This window comes from Zeugodacus cucurbitae, chromosome 3 (genome assembly GCF_028554725.1).
Source record: "Zeugodacus cucurbitae isolate PBARC_wt_2022May chromosome 3, idZeuCucr1.2, whole genome shotgun sequence".
Taxonomy (NCBI): Eukaryota; Metazoa; Arthropoda; class Insecta; order Diptera; family Tephritidae; genus Zeugodacus; species Zeugodacus cucurbitae.
Window position 1 is genome coordinate 61990956 of NC_071668.1, and position 17024 is coordinate 62007979.

Here is a 17024-nt window from a genome sequence, read left to right on the forward strand (position 1 = left end):
ATTTTTAAATAAACTTTAAAATCGATACCTGTACTCGCACCGTAGTTTTGGTTCTCTTCAACAGTGTCATCATTCTGTTTTAATGACACATCCAACCCCAGATAAAAACTACTATTTTTAGCACACAGACACATAAAACACAAATAAAAAGAAGAACTGACAGCATTGACAATAAGTTACAAAACATATAGACCTTCGTGAAGTTGTTTCCCGGCGAATAACTCAGACGATGGAACAATGAGCTGTACGAGTTATACGACGACATTGACGTAGTTCAGCGAATAAAGAGACAGCGGCTACGAAGGAAAGAGAGGAGTGGCGCGCTCTCATCGATTCGGCTATAACCGGCTAAACGGTTGAACGCCAATCACATACATACAATTGTTAAAATTAAGTTTGTTCAATTAAGTGTAATTAATTTTTATAAATACTATAAATTTTTGTTTAATGCGAACCATCAATGTATGCTATATGAAAATAACTTCGTTTTATAAAAAAAGTGAGAGCATTCGCTATTAAATTACGAAAGCATAAACTCTATGTTCAGCACTAATAATGAATTTCGCATTTTAGTGCGTATTACAACTGTTTGCAAAAAGGTTTAACATTTTAGTTTGAAACATTTCCCAGCAAGGTAACATTAAAAAAGTTTATATTAAAACTGTAGCTCCGTTCCGATTATAGTGTGTAGTAGTAAAACAAAATTAAATTATAGCAATTAGAAATTAGAAAAATTAAATTTGAAATGAAAAAGTATAAATTATATATTTAGTCTGCGGACACAGTAGAATATGGCACACAACGTTGTATACGAAACTTAAAAATTCGATTTTTTAAAAGTTGCGTATACGCCATGCAGCTCGAGCGTGAACAGGCAAACGAATATTATTTTATTTACCCAACATTCGAATGGTATTTATGCTTTTCGGCAGGTCTCATTAATATTTTGAAGCGACAACTGGTTTGATTTTACTTTTTATTGTATATATAATATTACTGATTCTGTCAGCAGATTCCACAATTTATGCGTACTCTTGTTATTGTATAAATTTGTTATTGTTGCCATTTGTATATTATTTTTCTGGCAAGTACATAGGTCATGTGACGCACATGACATCGCGCAATCAACCATAGCCATTGGTTTTTAAAAAACATTTGGGGCATACTTCCTTAAGCCTGTCCAACTCAAACCATGGCAGTGTTGATGTGTGCATGACTATCATGCTGCTGATGTGACACTACTTAAGTTTTTAAATATTTTATATTCTAAATAATTTAAGGTAAATAATTGACTTTCTTCTCAATTGCATTATTTTCAGTATTTTTTTATACTCTCGCAACAAAAGTTGCTAAAGAGAGTATTATAGTTTTGTTCACATAACGGTTGTTTGTAACACCCAAAACTAAACGAGTTAGATATAGGGTTATATACAAAAGTGCTCAGGGTGAAGAGTGGAGTTCAAATCCGAATGTCTGTCTGTCCGTCCGTCCGTCCGTCCGTCTGTGCAAGCTGTAACTTGAGTAAAAATTAAGATATCTTGATGAAACTAGGCACACTTATTTCTTGGCACCATAGGAAGGTTGCTTTCGAAAATGAGAAAAATCGGACCACCGCCACGTCCACAAAATGGCGAAAACCGAAAACACATAAAGTGCAATAACTAAGCCATAAATAAAGCTATGGAAATAAAATTTAATATAAAGGATCGCACTATGAGGGGGCATATATGGATGTAATTTTTTTGGGGAAGTGGGCGTGACACCGCCCCCAAATCGGTTTTTTGTATATATCTCGCAAACCAATAGGGCTATATAAACCAAACTTTCTGCAGTCGTTTTTTTTAATCATTTCCTTATACAGTCCAAAAATGACAGAAATCGGATAATAACCACGCCCACCTCCCATTCAAAGGTTAGGTTGAAAATTACTAAAAGTGGGTTAACTCAAAACGTCCGAAACACTAAATTTCACATAAGAAATGGCAGATGGAAGCTACACTCAGCTTTTTTTTACAAAATGGAAAATGGGCGCGTAAACCATATCTCAGGAACTACTCGGCCGGTATCAACTTGAATCTAATCTACGTAATAATTAAAAAAAAAGCAAAAACAAAAAAAATGAAAATTTTAAAATACAAAAAATTAAAAAAAAATATTAAAAAATATTAAAAAATAAAAAAAACAAAAAGGGATTAAATGTCTGCTACGTCCACGTCGTTAATCCTGGGCTACGCTAAATTCTGATAATAATAGTGCATAAATAAATGATTTTTCATCATGTTCTGAGTTGGTTTTTTATTTGTAGCTCATACAAATATTGCTGTCCCAAAATTCCCTTTAGGGGATAAAAAGGTGATGAAATAAGGAAAATTTTAAGATATTTTCGAAAAAATTCGAAGGGGCATAAATTGTTAAAAATTAAAAAAAAAATTCTTTTTTTGCTAGGAAATATTAATTTTAAAAATTTTTACGATACACAGTTTCAAAGTTTGAGAAATTCTGTACAAAAAAGTCCTATGGTGTTTTAAAATCTGTTCACTGGTTTTAAAGTTATGGCGGTTCGAAAATTTTTTTACAAAAAACTTTGGCCCCTTATAATATGGCAACTCCGCGTTACACAGACCTAAAACCATATGTTTTATTTTAGGTTTTACATGTATGTATGTATGTGATTGGCGTTGCAACCGTTTAGCCGGTTATAGCCGAATCGACGATAGTGCGCCACCTCTCTCTCTCCTTCGCAGTTCGGCGCCAGTTGGAGATCCTAAGTGTAACCAGGTCGCTCTCCACCTGGTCCCTCCAACGGAGTGGAGGCCTTCCCCTTCCTCGGCTTCCTCCGGCGGGTACTGAACACTTTCAGGGCTGGAGTGTTTTCGTCCATTCGGACAACATGACCTAGCCAGCGTAGCGGCTGTCTTTTTATTCGCTGAACTATGTCAATGTCGTCGTATAACTCGTACAGCTCATCGTTCCATCGTCTGCGGTATTCGCCGTTGCCAATGTTCTGAGGACCATAAATCTTGCGCAAAATTTTCCTCTCGAAAACTCCTAGTGTCGTCTCATCTGATGTTGACATCGTCCAAGCTTCTGCACCGTAAAGCAGGATGGGAATGATAAGCGACTTGTAGAGCTTGATTTTGGTTCGTCGAGAGAGGACTTTACTGTTCAATTGCCTACTCAGTCAAAAGTAGCACCTGTTGGCAAGAGTTATTCTGCGCTGGATTTCGAGGCTGACATTGTTCGTGTTGTTGATGCTGGTTCCCAGGTATACGAAATTATCTACGACCTCGAAGTTATGACTGTCAACAGTGACGTGGGAGCCAAGACGCAAATGCGCCGACTGTTTGCTTGATGACAGGAGATATTTCGTCTTGTCCTCATTCACCTCCAGACCCATTCGCTTCGCCTCCTTATCCATGCGGAAAAAAGCAGAACAAACGGCGCGGTTGTCACTTCCGATGATATCAATATCATCGGCGTACGCCAGGAGCTGTACACTCTTGTAGAAGTTGTACCTTCTCTGTTTAACTCTGCAGCTCTTATAAATTTTTCCAGCATCAGGTTAAAGAAGTCGCACGATAGTGCGTCACCTTGTCTGAAACCTCGTTTGGTATCGAACGGCTCGGAGAGGTCCTTCCCAATCATGACGGAGCTTTTGGTGTTGCTCAACGTCAATTTACACAGCCGTATTAGTTTTGCGGGATACCAAATTCAGACATCACGGTGTAAAGGCAGCTCCTTTTCGTGCTGTCGAAAGCAGCTTTAAAATCGACAAAAAGGTTTTGTGTGTCGATCCTCTTTTCACTGGTCTTCTCCAAAATTTGGCGCATGGTGAATATCTGGTCAGTTGTCGGTTTTCCAGGTCTAAAGCCACACTGATAAGGTCCAATCAGTTTGTTGACGGTGGGTTTTAGTCTTTCACACCATACGCTCGATAGAACCTTGTATGCGATATTTAGGAGGCTGATCCCACGGTAATTGGCGCAGATTGTGGGATCTCCCTTTTTATGGATTGGGCAGAGCACAATGAGATTCCAATCGTCAGGCATGCTTTCTTGCGACCATATTCTGCAAAGAAGCTGATGCATGCACCTTATCAGTTCTCCGCCGCCGTATTTGAATAGTTCTGCCGGTAATCTATCGGCCCCCGCTGCTTTGTTGTTCTTCAAGCGGGTAATTGCTATTCGAATTTCTTCATGGTCGGGTAATGGAACATCTCTTCCATCGTCATCGATTGGGGGATCGGGTTCGCCATCTCCTGGTGTTGTACTCTCACTGCCATTCAGCAGGTCGGAGAAGTGTTCCCTCCATAATCCCAGTATGCCCTGGACATCGGTTACCAGATTACCACCTTGGTCTCTACATGAGGATGCTCCGGTCTTGAAACCTTCGTTAAATCGCTTCATTTTTTCATAAAATTTTCGAGCATTCCCTCTGTCTGCCAACTTCTCAAGCTCTTCGTACTCACGCATTTCGGCCTCTTTCTTTTTTGTCTGCAGATGCGTCTCGCTTCCCTCTTCCGCTCTCGGTATCTATCCCATCCCGCACGTGTTGTGGTCGTTTGCAACGTTGCGAGGTAGGCAGTCTGTTTTCTCTCCGCTGCGAGACGGCACTCCTCATCGTACCAGCTTGTTTTTTGTCGTTGCCGAAAACCAATTGTTTCGGCTGCAGCGGTACGCAGTGAGTTTGAGATGCCGTTCCACAGTTCCCTTATACCGAGATGCTGATGAGTGCTCTCAGAGAGCAGGAGTGCAAGTCGAGTAGAGTATTTCGTGGCTGTCTGTTGCGATTGCAGCTTTTCGACGTCGAACCTTCCTTGTGTTTGTTGACGGGCATTATTTGCTGCACAGAGGCGGGTGCGTATCTTCGCTGCGACCAGATAATGGTCCGAGTCTATATTTGGTCCTCGGAGCGTACGCACGCCTAAAACACAGGAGACATGTCTTCCGTCTATCACAACGTGATCGATTTGGTTCCGCGTGTTTCGATCAGGAGACAGCCAAGTAGCTTGATGTATTTTCTTATGCTGGAATCTGGTACTACAGACGACCATATTTCGGGCCCCAGCGAAGTCGATCAGCCTCAGGCCGTTTGGCGATGTTTCGTCATGGAGGCTGAATTTTCCGACTGTTGTGCCAAAGACACCTTCTTTACCCACCCTGGCGTTAAAATCGCCAAGCACGACTTTTACATCATGGCGGGGGCAGCGCTCATAGGTACGTTCTAGGCGCTCATAGAAAGCATCTTTGGTCACATCGTCCTTCTCTTCCGTTGGGGCGTGGGCGCAAATCAGCGATATGTTGAAGAACCTCGCTTTGATGCGGATTGTGGCTAGACGTTCATCCACCGGGGTGAATGCCAGGACTCTGCGACGGAGTCTCTCTCCCACCACAAATCCAACACCAAATTTGCGCTCCTTTATATGGCCGCTGAAGTAGATGTCACAAGGACCCACCTTCTTCCGTCCTTGTCCCGTCCATCGCACTTCTTGGATGGCGGTGATATCAGCCTTGAGTCGTATGAGGACATCAACCAGCTGGGCAGAGGCACCTTCCCAATTAAGGGTCCGGACATTCCAGGTGCATGCCCTTATATCATTGTCCTTAAAACGTTTGCAGGGGTCGTCATCAAAAGGGGGGTGTCTCATCCGAGGCTTTCGTAGATTTTTCATTGGGGGGTGTTTTTATGTGGTGGGTCCCAAGCCCTACGCACAACCGCATAAGCGGGCTTCACCTTCTCACTTTAGCTCGCCTTCAAACGGATGTCTGTTGGCTACCCAGAGGATACTTGGTCTAAAACCCGAAGTCGTGAGCTGCTTGAACCATGTGGAGAAGAATCGTTTCTGGCCACTCCCAAGTGAATGACAATCAAAAACTTTCCTCACTTGCGTGAACTTCTACACATGATCCCATCCTCCACTTAATGCAATAATATTGCTTTTGTCTCAAAGGAATTTATGCCGTGCAATTAGGCACACTCAAACTTCCGTATTTGCTTGAAGTAATATTGTTATATGCACTTTGTGGTTAGTTCCATCCTCACAGTATTCGCTTCATGCACCGACGCGTAACGTGCCAACAAATTTGTTGTAAGATAGCACAATTGACAGTGGCAAATTAGTTTAAAAATTATTACCAGTTTGGTGGTAAATTACTATCTTTGTTATAAGAAGGAGTTAATATAATTTGGCGTTTTTGTCGCACCTGTGCTTGTGTTTTTGCGTAATTGTATTTACAGATTTATGCAATGTTTATTTACATAGCTGATTATTAGCATCATTTCACCATTTTTATCTCCTTAATTTGCTTTTGTTAACTTGAATTTCGTTTGTTTTTTTATTGTCTGGCACTTTATTCTAGAATTATGATAATTTACTACATTTCTTATTCCATCGCCAGCATTTTTCTCTTATTAATCACTTCTACTTCTACTATTATTATAGTTGTTTATTGAAGCACTAAGGTTTTTGTTGCTACTACAAGGCTTACTTTAAGTTGATATATTCTGAGGATTGACTATGCTTTCCTCTTTTCCTTTGCTCTTTCAATGTAGTTTTTTTTCTTATGAATTGTTGTTACTGCCTTAACTTACGTTATGCGGTCGTTGCTTTGTTAGAACTTATTATCTTGTTGATTTCTTGATTGTCAGCTATAATAAATTGTCGACAAGGGTGGTGCAGTGTGGGTAAGCGGTGCGATAAAAGTGTATCATTCGGTCATGTTTATCTTCATTACATTCATATTATTTATGAATTGTCAACACTTTAATAAGTTTATTGTTTCTTGTTTACTCTTGAACTCTTACTCTGGATAAACATGAGAAGAAGATTAGCTATTAGGCTAAAATCTAAGTGCAGCTTCTTTCTGCCATTTCTAATGTAAAATTTGGTGTTTCTGACCTTTCTCGTTAGTGAGTTAACGCACTTTTAGTCATTTTTAACCTAACCTTTGTATGGGAGGTGGGCGTGGTTATTATCCGATTTCATTTTTGGACTGTATAAGGAAACGGCTAAAAGAAACGACTACAGAAAGTTTGGTTTATATAGCTTTATTATTTTGCAAGATATATACAAAAAACTTATTTGGGGGCGGCGTCACGCCCACTTTTCCAAAAATATTACATTCAAATGTGCCCCTCCCTAATGCGAATTTTATTTTCATAACTTTATTTATAGCTTAGTTATAGCTCTTTATGTGTTTTTGGTTATCGCCATTTTGTGGGCGTGGCAGTGGTCCGATTCCGACCATCTTCGAACTTAACCTTCTTATGGTGCCAAGGAACACGTCTTCCAAGTTTCATTAAGATATCTAAATTTTTACTCAAGTTACAGCTTGCACGGACGGACAGACGGACGGACGGACAGACAGACAGACATCCGGATTTGAACTTTACTCGTCACCCTGATCACTTTGGTATATATAACCTTATATCTACCTCGTTTAGTTTTAGGACTTACAAACAACCGTTATGTGGACAAAACTATAATACTCTCTTAGCAACTTTTGTTGGGAGAGTATAACAATTGAAAGCATACAATTTAAAATAGTACGATTGCTTATGTTTGCATGGTTACTTCAAAGTCATTAGGTGAAAAACACATTTGCATATTTGAAAATATAAATTATATTTTCAACTAAACATGAAGCATTTTATAGGTTTTTTTAATATTCAGTACATATTGCTTGTTGGCTGCTCACTTTCTCTTTACATTTACACTTGATTGCATTTAAAATTATGCAGAACATGACCACAAATGGCCACTAAAGCTGAAAAGAAGCGAGGGAAGAGCCAAATAAACCTTTCAAAGTACAAGTAAAAAAATATCAAAGCAAAATATTACATTTACTAGCCTCTTTGTATGCCGTACATAGCATAATTCAACATTTATAAAGTTACTCAGGCAACAAAGCTTTTATCATACAAACACTTGGGTATACCTATGTGCGTTCACATGCATTTCTTCGTGAAATAAGCCGATTGGCCTACTACCTTAGAAAAGCATTGCAGCAACTGACTTTATTTAGTGGCTAGTAAAAGGGTTTGACAGTGTCAGTCAGTATGGAAAAAGAACGGCGTAGCAAATCGCTTGGTCGACCACTTGTTGCGCCTCATTTTGCACATGTGAATGTCGGACAATTCATTGGGGTGGCAATACACTCACGCTCTTGTATATGTATTTTTACATGTAGCGCAGTTGTTTATGCTCCCTTTTCTGCATTATACAAGCACAAAAGCAACTAAATTAGCTTTGAAAAGTAAAGTATAGTAAAATGTAAGCATTGCAAGCATGTGCATTGCGCACGTATGTATATTCGTTGACTACTAGCCCAAGTACAAGAATTACTCCTCTAGTTGCTAGTACTACCTTAACTTGATATAAGCACACTAATTCTCTTACCAGACTTAACCTCATTTTCATTAATTACGTTACTGAGATTCTTGAATACTTACGTCTATTCAACTATAAAACCTTTTACTTTGTTTTGTAATTCTATTCTTGTTCCTATTTTCACTATTTAATTTTTTTTTTTTCAATTTATGCTGATGCAATTTTTGTATACAATTATGGCTGTTGTGGCAATTTGTTAGTCTGCCTTTTGAGACCATTGAGTTTTTTCAGTGATTTTCCTTTTGATGAACAGAAATATTATAACTCGGAATAGTTAAGTTCACGCATAAAGATTTGAGGTAAATATGTATTAAAGTTATATTTCGGAATTTTATAAAAAAATTTAACAATACGATCTATATTATATATACATAAATAAATCGATTGTAAGATCGATCTTCAAGTTATTAAAGGTATATGATTGTGTATTGGTCTGAATTTAAATCGCTAGTGCTTCATTAATATGTGACTCGTAATGTGTAATATATATATGTGTCAATCATTTCTTTATCTGGTTTAAAATCTTTTTGCATACAGATAAAATAACAACAGTAAAAGTAACACATTGTCACCACTCTGCTCTAGTTACAAAGCCGGAACGGAGATTTTCAGCTATTGTTGAGTGTCTGTATCTATGCAAAGCTATCATCATACAAATACCTGTGTGTGAACCTGGATATGCTGTAAATGCTTATCACACAATCTGCCGGTCACATGCGCATTCCCGTTGCGGCCAACTGTTACAGACCACTAGTTCTGCCCAGCAGTAGATTGGTTGATTGCACAGTGGTTGGGCTTGTATGATGGTGCGGTCATAAATACTTCCCGTTGAGATATCGCTTTGAAATTATTTTAAATATATAGTAAAAAATTGGCCCCATCGGACTACTAGGTCCTATAGCTCTCATAGAACTGTAATTGCCATTATATAGCAATCATGCGCAAAAATACTTCTCATGGTCATGGTCGGAGCGTCAAAACTTTCAGTAAGGCTTTGTAAAAACATTTAAGAAAGCGATAAACAAGATGAACATGATTTGTCGTTATAGTTTCCCCCATCCAACCCCCACATATAATATAAAAAAGTCATGTAGGAAAAAAGCAAATTATAATTTGCTTTTATGCATATTATCAACCAAAAAAAAATGTCTTTTGAAAGTACCGTTAGATTTTTGGGAAAACCCGGTTTGAAAATAAGAAGTTTGGACAATTTTGAGGCCATCGGTTTACATTTTGTCAAAAAATCGAGAGATGGTAGCCAATACAAATGTTAAGTTTTCTCATCTCTACTGCGTAGCCTTTGTTTTTAATGCTTTGTTCTATCAAACCAAATTTGAGCAACAGTAAGACGACAGCTTAAGTTTATTCACGAATATAAACATATGGGCAAATATCGGCAGCAACACCTAACATTTGTATTACCTTAAAACATTGACTAATACACTGATAACACTCATAAAGGGGGGATCGTGGGGTAACATAACTAAATGTCTATTTAAACATGAAAATTACGTTAAAAAAATACACAAAAAAAGTATAATCAATCAAAAATACACAACAAATAATAAATCAATAAAATTAATTTCACAAGATGAATTTATTAAAGTAAATACCTGCAACAATAAAATTATTTTTAAATAATCAAAATCGGACCTCTCTAGCAAACGTTTGACCACTTTGAAATTCAATTTTGTTTTCACGAAAAACTAACTTAGCGCAGTTTCGCTACAAAATTGAACAGTTGATCACGCTTTGCATTCTATTTTTAGAATGTCCCGTTAGATTTGCAGTAAAAACCGGTTTGCCATGAAGAAGCTTGGACATTTTAGAGACGATTTGGTAACTTTTCGGAAATTTTTATTGTTATGAATTTTGTCCTATGGGCGCAACCACTGTGCAGTGGTCAGTTGTATTGCGCTACCAGAGTTGCTGTTCTCTCTCTATTGTTTTCTCATATTGAATACTTTGCATATGTAGCAAACACATAACATATATTTACAATCTCTTTGGGAAATTAAAATCTCCAAACAACTAGTATATGTCATGTTTCCGGCTTGAACTGCAATTCCGATTTACTTAAATGCAGCAAGAAGGGTAGCATTTAAGGTATCTGAATTTAAGATTGTTATATGCACAAACATAATAGATAGCCGTTATACAAAGCACATTATTTCAACAATAATAATCTTTTCGCTAGATAAAAATTCTAGTAGCTTGGTAAAACTGTAGTGGCTAATCAGAAAATTTCAAAGAGTGTTGCAGCAAAAACGTTTAAGGTGATATAAAAGTTGAAATTTCTTAGCGTTTAAAGAGCGAGGACCTTGGCAGTTCCTTGAATAACAAAAACCAAAAAAAAGAAAATTCCTCCAACTTTTAGCTGCAGTTACTGGACAACTTGCATTTTTTGGGGTTCTTCTGTAGATATTGTGGTTGGCCTTAATTCATGCATAGCTATGTGTATGTGTACGTATAAGCAAGTATAAGTGAATGCTAAGTCCAAAGCATAACGAAATGTAAAACAATATATACGTCTTTTGGTTAGTTCTGCGTTTACTCTCTTCTTGGTTGATTATGTTTTTAACATTTTCGGTTTTCTTTGTACTTTCGATAACGATCGTATAATAATATCATGCTTCCGTAAAAACTATTTCCATTTATCTTATATTTTGTTATTGATAGATATTTATATTTCTTAGGTGTTTTTTGTGCTCCTATGTAAGATTTTGATGTAGCAGTATAAATGCGAAAATATTCTAAAGATAATATTTTCAACTTAGAAACTGATATTAACATTGTGCTATTAATATCCTTATATTATGGGACTTTATGTCACATGGACTTGCATCCAACATATTAAAATTAATGAAAGTCACGAAACAATGTCTTGTAAAATGAAAAAAGTGAAATCATGTTCTTGTGGAAATTTAGAGCAACTATTCTATGATGTTTTTTTTAAGTACACTTTGTTTTCTTTTTAGCTCAGCGTTAGTCGATTTTTTTGGAATCTTTTGGAAATTTATTTTCTAATCATTTGCATCATGTATATGTATATTTTTTTTCGCAATGCTTTCCGCTCTAAGGCAACATTTTTACCAAGTTTTTAACAGTTTGTCGACTGAGCAAATATTGCTACAGCTGTTGAGGCAACGCGGACAAAAAGTGGCTGTCTTAAAAAAATGGTATGAGTCTGCATGGATGCTGTATAGTGCAACACGAATTTCATTAGGTATATATGAACAGTGTTGGCGCTAACTTTAATCCACTTAAAGTTTGTATTTGTAAAAGAAAAGTTGAAATTCTCCAAACACAGTGTGCACTATGAAGAAAAGGCTGCTAGGTTAGTAGAAACGTAAATTTCGCGGTTAGCATTTTTCCGCTAAGGTGACAACTGCTGACGGTTTGGTAAGCCAATCGATGCTGCTGTCGGACTGAGTTTACTTCACTAGAGCTGTTAACTTTTTCAGTACTTCCACTGCAGCTGTCAAATCAGTTTTGGGGGCACTTTTAAAAATCGATAGAACAAACTTGTTAAGTCAGCTCGAAATATCGTAAGTAGGTCTGAAATAAAAAAATACTTGTTTAAAATATATTAAAATAAAAATATTAATTAAAATGTTGATTGGTTAATAATTGGAATTTTTAACATGTCAATTTACAAGTCTCAGATAAATTTGGCACTTCTAGAGACGCATGTTGTACAACATGACTCAATTATGCCTAATACGCCGACAATTTAAGGCTAACAATATGGAAAAAGACTAATCACATTAAAAGTCGAGTAAACCTGTTGAAAGAACTAACCCTTAGTGGGGAGTAGCTAAGAAAATGGCGAATAGAAAAGAATTTGAATAATATTTTATGTTAGTGTGCGTGAAGTAATTTTGAGTAAAATCAAGTATGAAATTAGTTACTAAGTTTAAATAACTCTGAAAATCTACTCTAAATCTTATTTACACTTTCTTGTATACTCATAGGAGCATACAAGCAAACCTGTATTTACATGTTGAGAGGCCGGACTGGCAACTTAAGAGAAGCAGAAGAAATAGCTGAAGACGCAACAAAATGAACGGTAAAAAAAAACTTGCTACCGAAAGCAGAAGCAGAAGACAAAATTATTATGTTACAAGATATAATGTTGGTTAGACTCTCCGTTAGGCAACGGCGTATGCGTAACAATGTCAACGCAAGGCTTTAGATAATTTTGTACACAATTTTAATTCTTCATAAAATCTTGCTTCCCCATTTCCCTGTATATATACATGTCATCAGTTTAATAACACAAGTTTAGGTATACTCGAATTTAAGCAGAGTTTCAACGATACAGGTGAAAGTTGCAAGGACATTTAACACAGATCGTATATTTGCATGCTAAGTGGCCAATCACTTTTATGACCGCAGCATTCTTAAAGGCACCCAAATTGTAGAAGTAGACATTTTAGCCTATCCGATAATCTAACGACAACTAGTCAAAGCCAGTAAACGATGACTAATGTGGAATGTTAGCTGACAACTCAAACATTTAATCGTCCAAGAGATGTTAACATGTTGTTGCTGTTTGTTCGGAAGTAGATGCCGATAGGATGGTGGCTGCAACGCTTGTAACATGGTCATGACAGTTGTGATGTAGATTATTAAAGTGATTGGAGTTATTGATCCTGATAATTTCTGACATGCTGTAATTTTGCACTCACCTACTGATGGTTTTAAGGTTTTTTCAAATTCTTCTTTTGTTTCATTTTTATAGGCATGTTGAAAGCAGTGGTTATAAGTTTTTACAAATTTATTCCAAATCCAAAATAAATAATAATAATCTTTGGGTTTTTAATTTTAAAATAACTATCACGCTTTTGTTCAAAGTGTTAATATACATTGCAATAACAATAAACAACAACTGATATCGAGAATATAGTTACAGTGATTAAAAAAATTGAGAAAGCTACAAGAAATGCAATGCAAGGCTGTTGCTTTTGCCTATGAAATAACTACTAACAGATAAATATGTATGTAAATCTACCGTTGAACGCTTTATAAATGGTGTTGTTATTAAAGGCAAAATCTGCGCTTTTCCACATCACTTTCATACCTCATACTTTAACACGATTCCAAACGTATGCTCGTTAAATTTTTACGCCTCTCTGCAATTTCAATTGGTTAATATTTTTTGTAATCTTTCCGAGTATTCGAGTTCTGCCGCCTCTTGAGTGGAAAGTGAATTGAGCAAGGACCTCAAATTCCAACACTTCACCCAGCCAAGCGTTCTTTGGTGAGGGCAAAAGTTTAAAGATCGTGCTGGTTGAGTGGGTGTGTAATGTCTGCTAATGTCTATGTTTTAGTAGTCCGTTTTGCGAACAGAGACAGAGGGAATTTTTTTTTTTAATGCACTGCAGTACAATGCCTTTGAATCCGTTTCTGTCTTCTCGCGTTTCGTTGCTCTTTGCTTTTGTTGTGCATTTTTGTTGGCTCTTTGTTATTTTTCCACCATCGTTGTTGCTCTTGTTGTTTTATGTTGCGGTTGAAGGGTTTGTTCCATGTTGCATTACACTTGTATGGTGGGAAGCAAAGCTGAAATTTAAATTAACTGTCCAAGAAGAAACCAAGTCCAAGCGAATCAGGAATTTAAGAAGTAGGAAATGAAAGCACAATGTATAGATAACAAGTAAAACGCAACCCAAATTGATTTTTATTTCTCGATTAAAATGTCATTAATTTTTGTATGATACTTACTTATCATTGTTGAAAGCCATACTTTCATTGACATTTCAACTTATTAATTCAGCATCTTTGGGTCTCCCTTTTTGTACCCTTAGTTTAAGCTCGTCTGAGGTACAAAACTTTCACTCCTCAAATTTTACTTGGAGCTCTCTAATCTATTAACGCCTTTCCTTTTGTGTGGTTAATGATAAATAAGATTCGCGAAACTCACAAGCCTACAAGAACATGGGCTTATGCGTCATACTTCCTCGCATTTCAGCAACAAATAAGTCATATCCGTAGTACAAAAGCCATGTTAGAAAACCAGGAAGCTGAAAGCCAACCACTAACCCGATTAAATCCTAATACATATATTCACTCATATATAGTAATGAATTACAAACCTTTAGCCACCAACGCGATTGGAACTAGAATGCACCGGTCTCTGTAAGCCACCAATGTATTAATGGATACATGTATACTATTGACATATTTTATGATTTTAGTGCGGCATCCAAACTGCTTTACATATGCTGCGTGCGTTTATTCATTTTTGTCGCAACCAAATATTTCTTATTGCTTGTTTTACGCTTTTCATAAAAATGTGCTACATTTATATATAGTGACAGTGCATTAGTTTCTACGTTTAAAACAAATTAAAATAACTAAAAGTGTTCACGTTCATTCATCGCTGTGCACATTTAGAAACGTAATATGAAAACAATGCGTAAAAGCATACAACTAATCTACATTCAATTTCGCCGGCATGAGGAAAACTATCAAACCAACTTATTGATTTGTGCTACACATGAATTTCCGATATAAATGTTGCTAATTCACTGCAATCAAGTGGAAGGACACCGAATATGTGCAACGTAGCCGTTTTTATACTAAATGCAAAAAATAAATGCAGAGAACGGAAACAAAAACAAAATCATCTAATTAATACTAAATGACAGCGATTTGTGAAGGGTACATATCCATTTTGCTGTATTCGCACGAATTTGCGTTAATAACATGAAGGTAGGTGGAACTAGAATCCTCTCAATGACCCACTCACTAGTTAATAAATTGGAACAGCAAAATTAACAGAAGTGTAGGCAGTGGAATGCTAATTTAATTAGAATTCTACGTATGTGAATTCAGACCGCTAATAGACGATGTGAATGCACGAACTTAGATGACATGCGTAATTGTACTCTGCTGGAATAGTAATATATTGTGTGTGATGATATTTTTATCCATTTTGTTAAATTGATTGGTGAATTTATGAAAAGCCTCAAACCATTTGTTGAAATTTTTTACATAAGTTTTATTGAGAAGTATTTTGAACACTCAAGAGTTATACGGTAACAAAATTCGAAATCAACGAACCAGTAAAGAAATTTAACTAAATACTGCAGTACTACTGAGTCACACTACATATAACTCGGAGCATAACAAAACTATTATAGGAGGCGAAAGTAAAAAATCTAACTAGTTTACTATAAATGGTGTTGGCGCTTCTGACACTTATACCACCACTGTGCATCTGCGCTAACTATTTATAAAGTTGTCCACTCGCAGGAAAAGCAAATCACGCGGCAGAAAAGTAACTGCATTAAGGGTAAGTGTACGAGTATAAATAGCCGCAATCCTGGCACCTAAGTGCTCTCCTCGATTTAATTTCCACCTTTTAGCGAGCTTAAGAGTTTTAATTTGATTGTATGTATTTAATGAATAAATATATTTATGGTGGAGGGATGTATATCTTGGATCTTCTTAGGTGCTTCTTAACTTTGTCTAATTATTGTTCTAATCAAATAAATATTTCACTTTATCGCTTTTCTGAAGTTGGGTCGCGTTCAACAGATAAGCTGTTGCAAAATATCTTTGCACAATCGAGAATGTACAGTCACATGTATTAGAATCAATGTTAACTTAAAACTTATTAAATATTTTTCATTGGCTCTTAGTAATTGTTTTTCCTGGGAAAAGATCTTGGTTTATCTAACAATTTTGTTAACTATTACATTTATTACCCGAACATAAGCCTTATTTTCCAAAACACCACACTGCTCAAACCTAGTCTGAAATCCAACAATTTGTGGAATCAAACTCCTCTACATTTCACTCTTCTGAACTTTATCTTCCGAATCACACGATAAAATAAATGATGATTGATTATAAACTTGTTTCCTCTGAAATGGATAATATATGTATAAATATTCCATCTTCTTATTTCAAGTAAATCTTCCATCACATCTTTCCATTTATTCAATCACATTCTTAGTTATTATTCTCGCTTGAAATACAATTTCATGCTCTAACCCACTATCAGTGCGTGGAAATTTCATTGCCAGTCGGTTTTGCTTCCATTCAGTGCACAGCCTTGTACTGTGTAATAAGCGGCAAATGGCGGGTAAATTTTAGTGTTTAATTTAAAGCTTTTTGTCTCGCTTGTTTGCTGCTTAAATTTGACATAACACGCTGACATGCTTCCGTTTTGTTCAATGCTTTCGTTATTATTTTCATTTTATTCTCCAGCTTATTATGTGCTTATTTGATTGTGAGTAGACACAAGTAGATATATGCTATTTACTGCAAGTATTTGCTGTAATATTAATTGACTTTAGTAGTAACCAACCCATTCTGAAATTTTCATTGATTACTTGTCATTTAACCATATTCACTTTTGTTGTTTTCCATATTTTCCTTATCTCCATAAATGATATTTACTTCTTCTTTTGTATCATTTGATATTGTTTAGTAAAATTGGTGTTGATGTACCATTCATTAGTTACTGCCATCAGCTATATTTTATATATAATTTCTATCGTGTCCATTTTTATTTCTTTATGATATGAACATGATGGCCCAAAATGAATGGACATTTTGTCGGTGTCAAACCGGCGCCGGTTTTTTAAAATTCAAAATGGTGGATGAACATGACAAATTTTTAAAA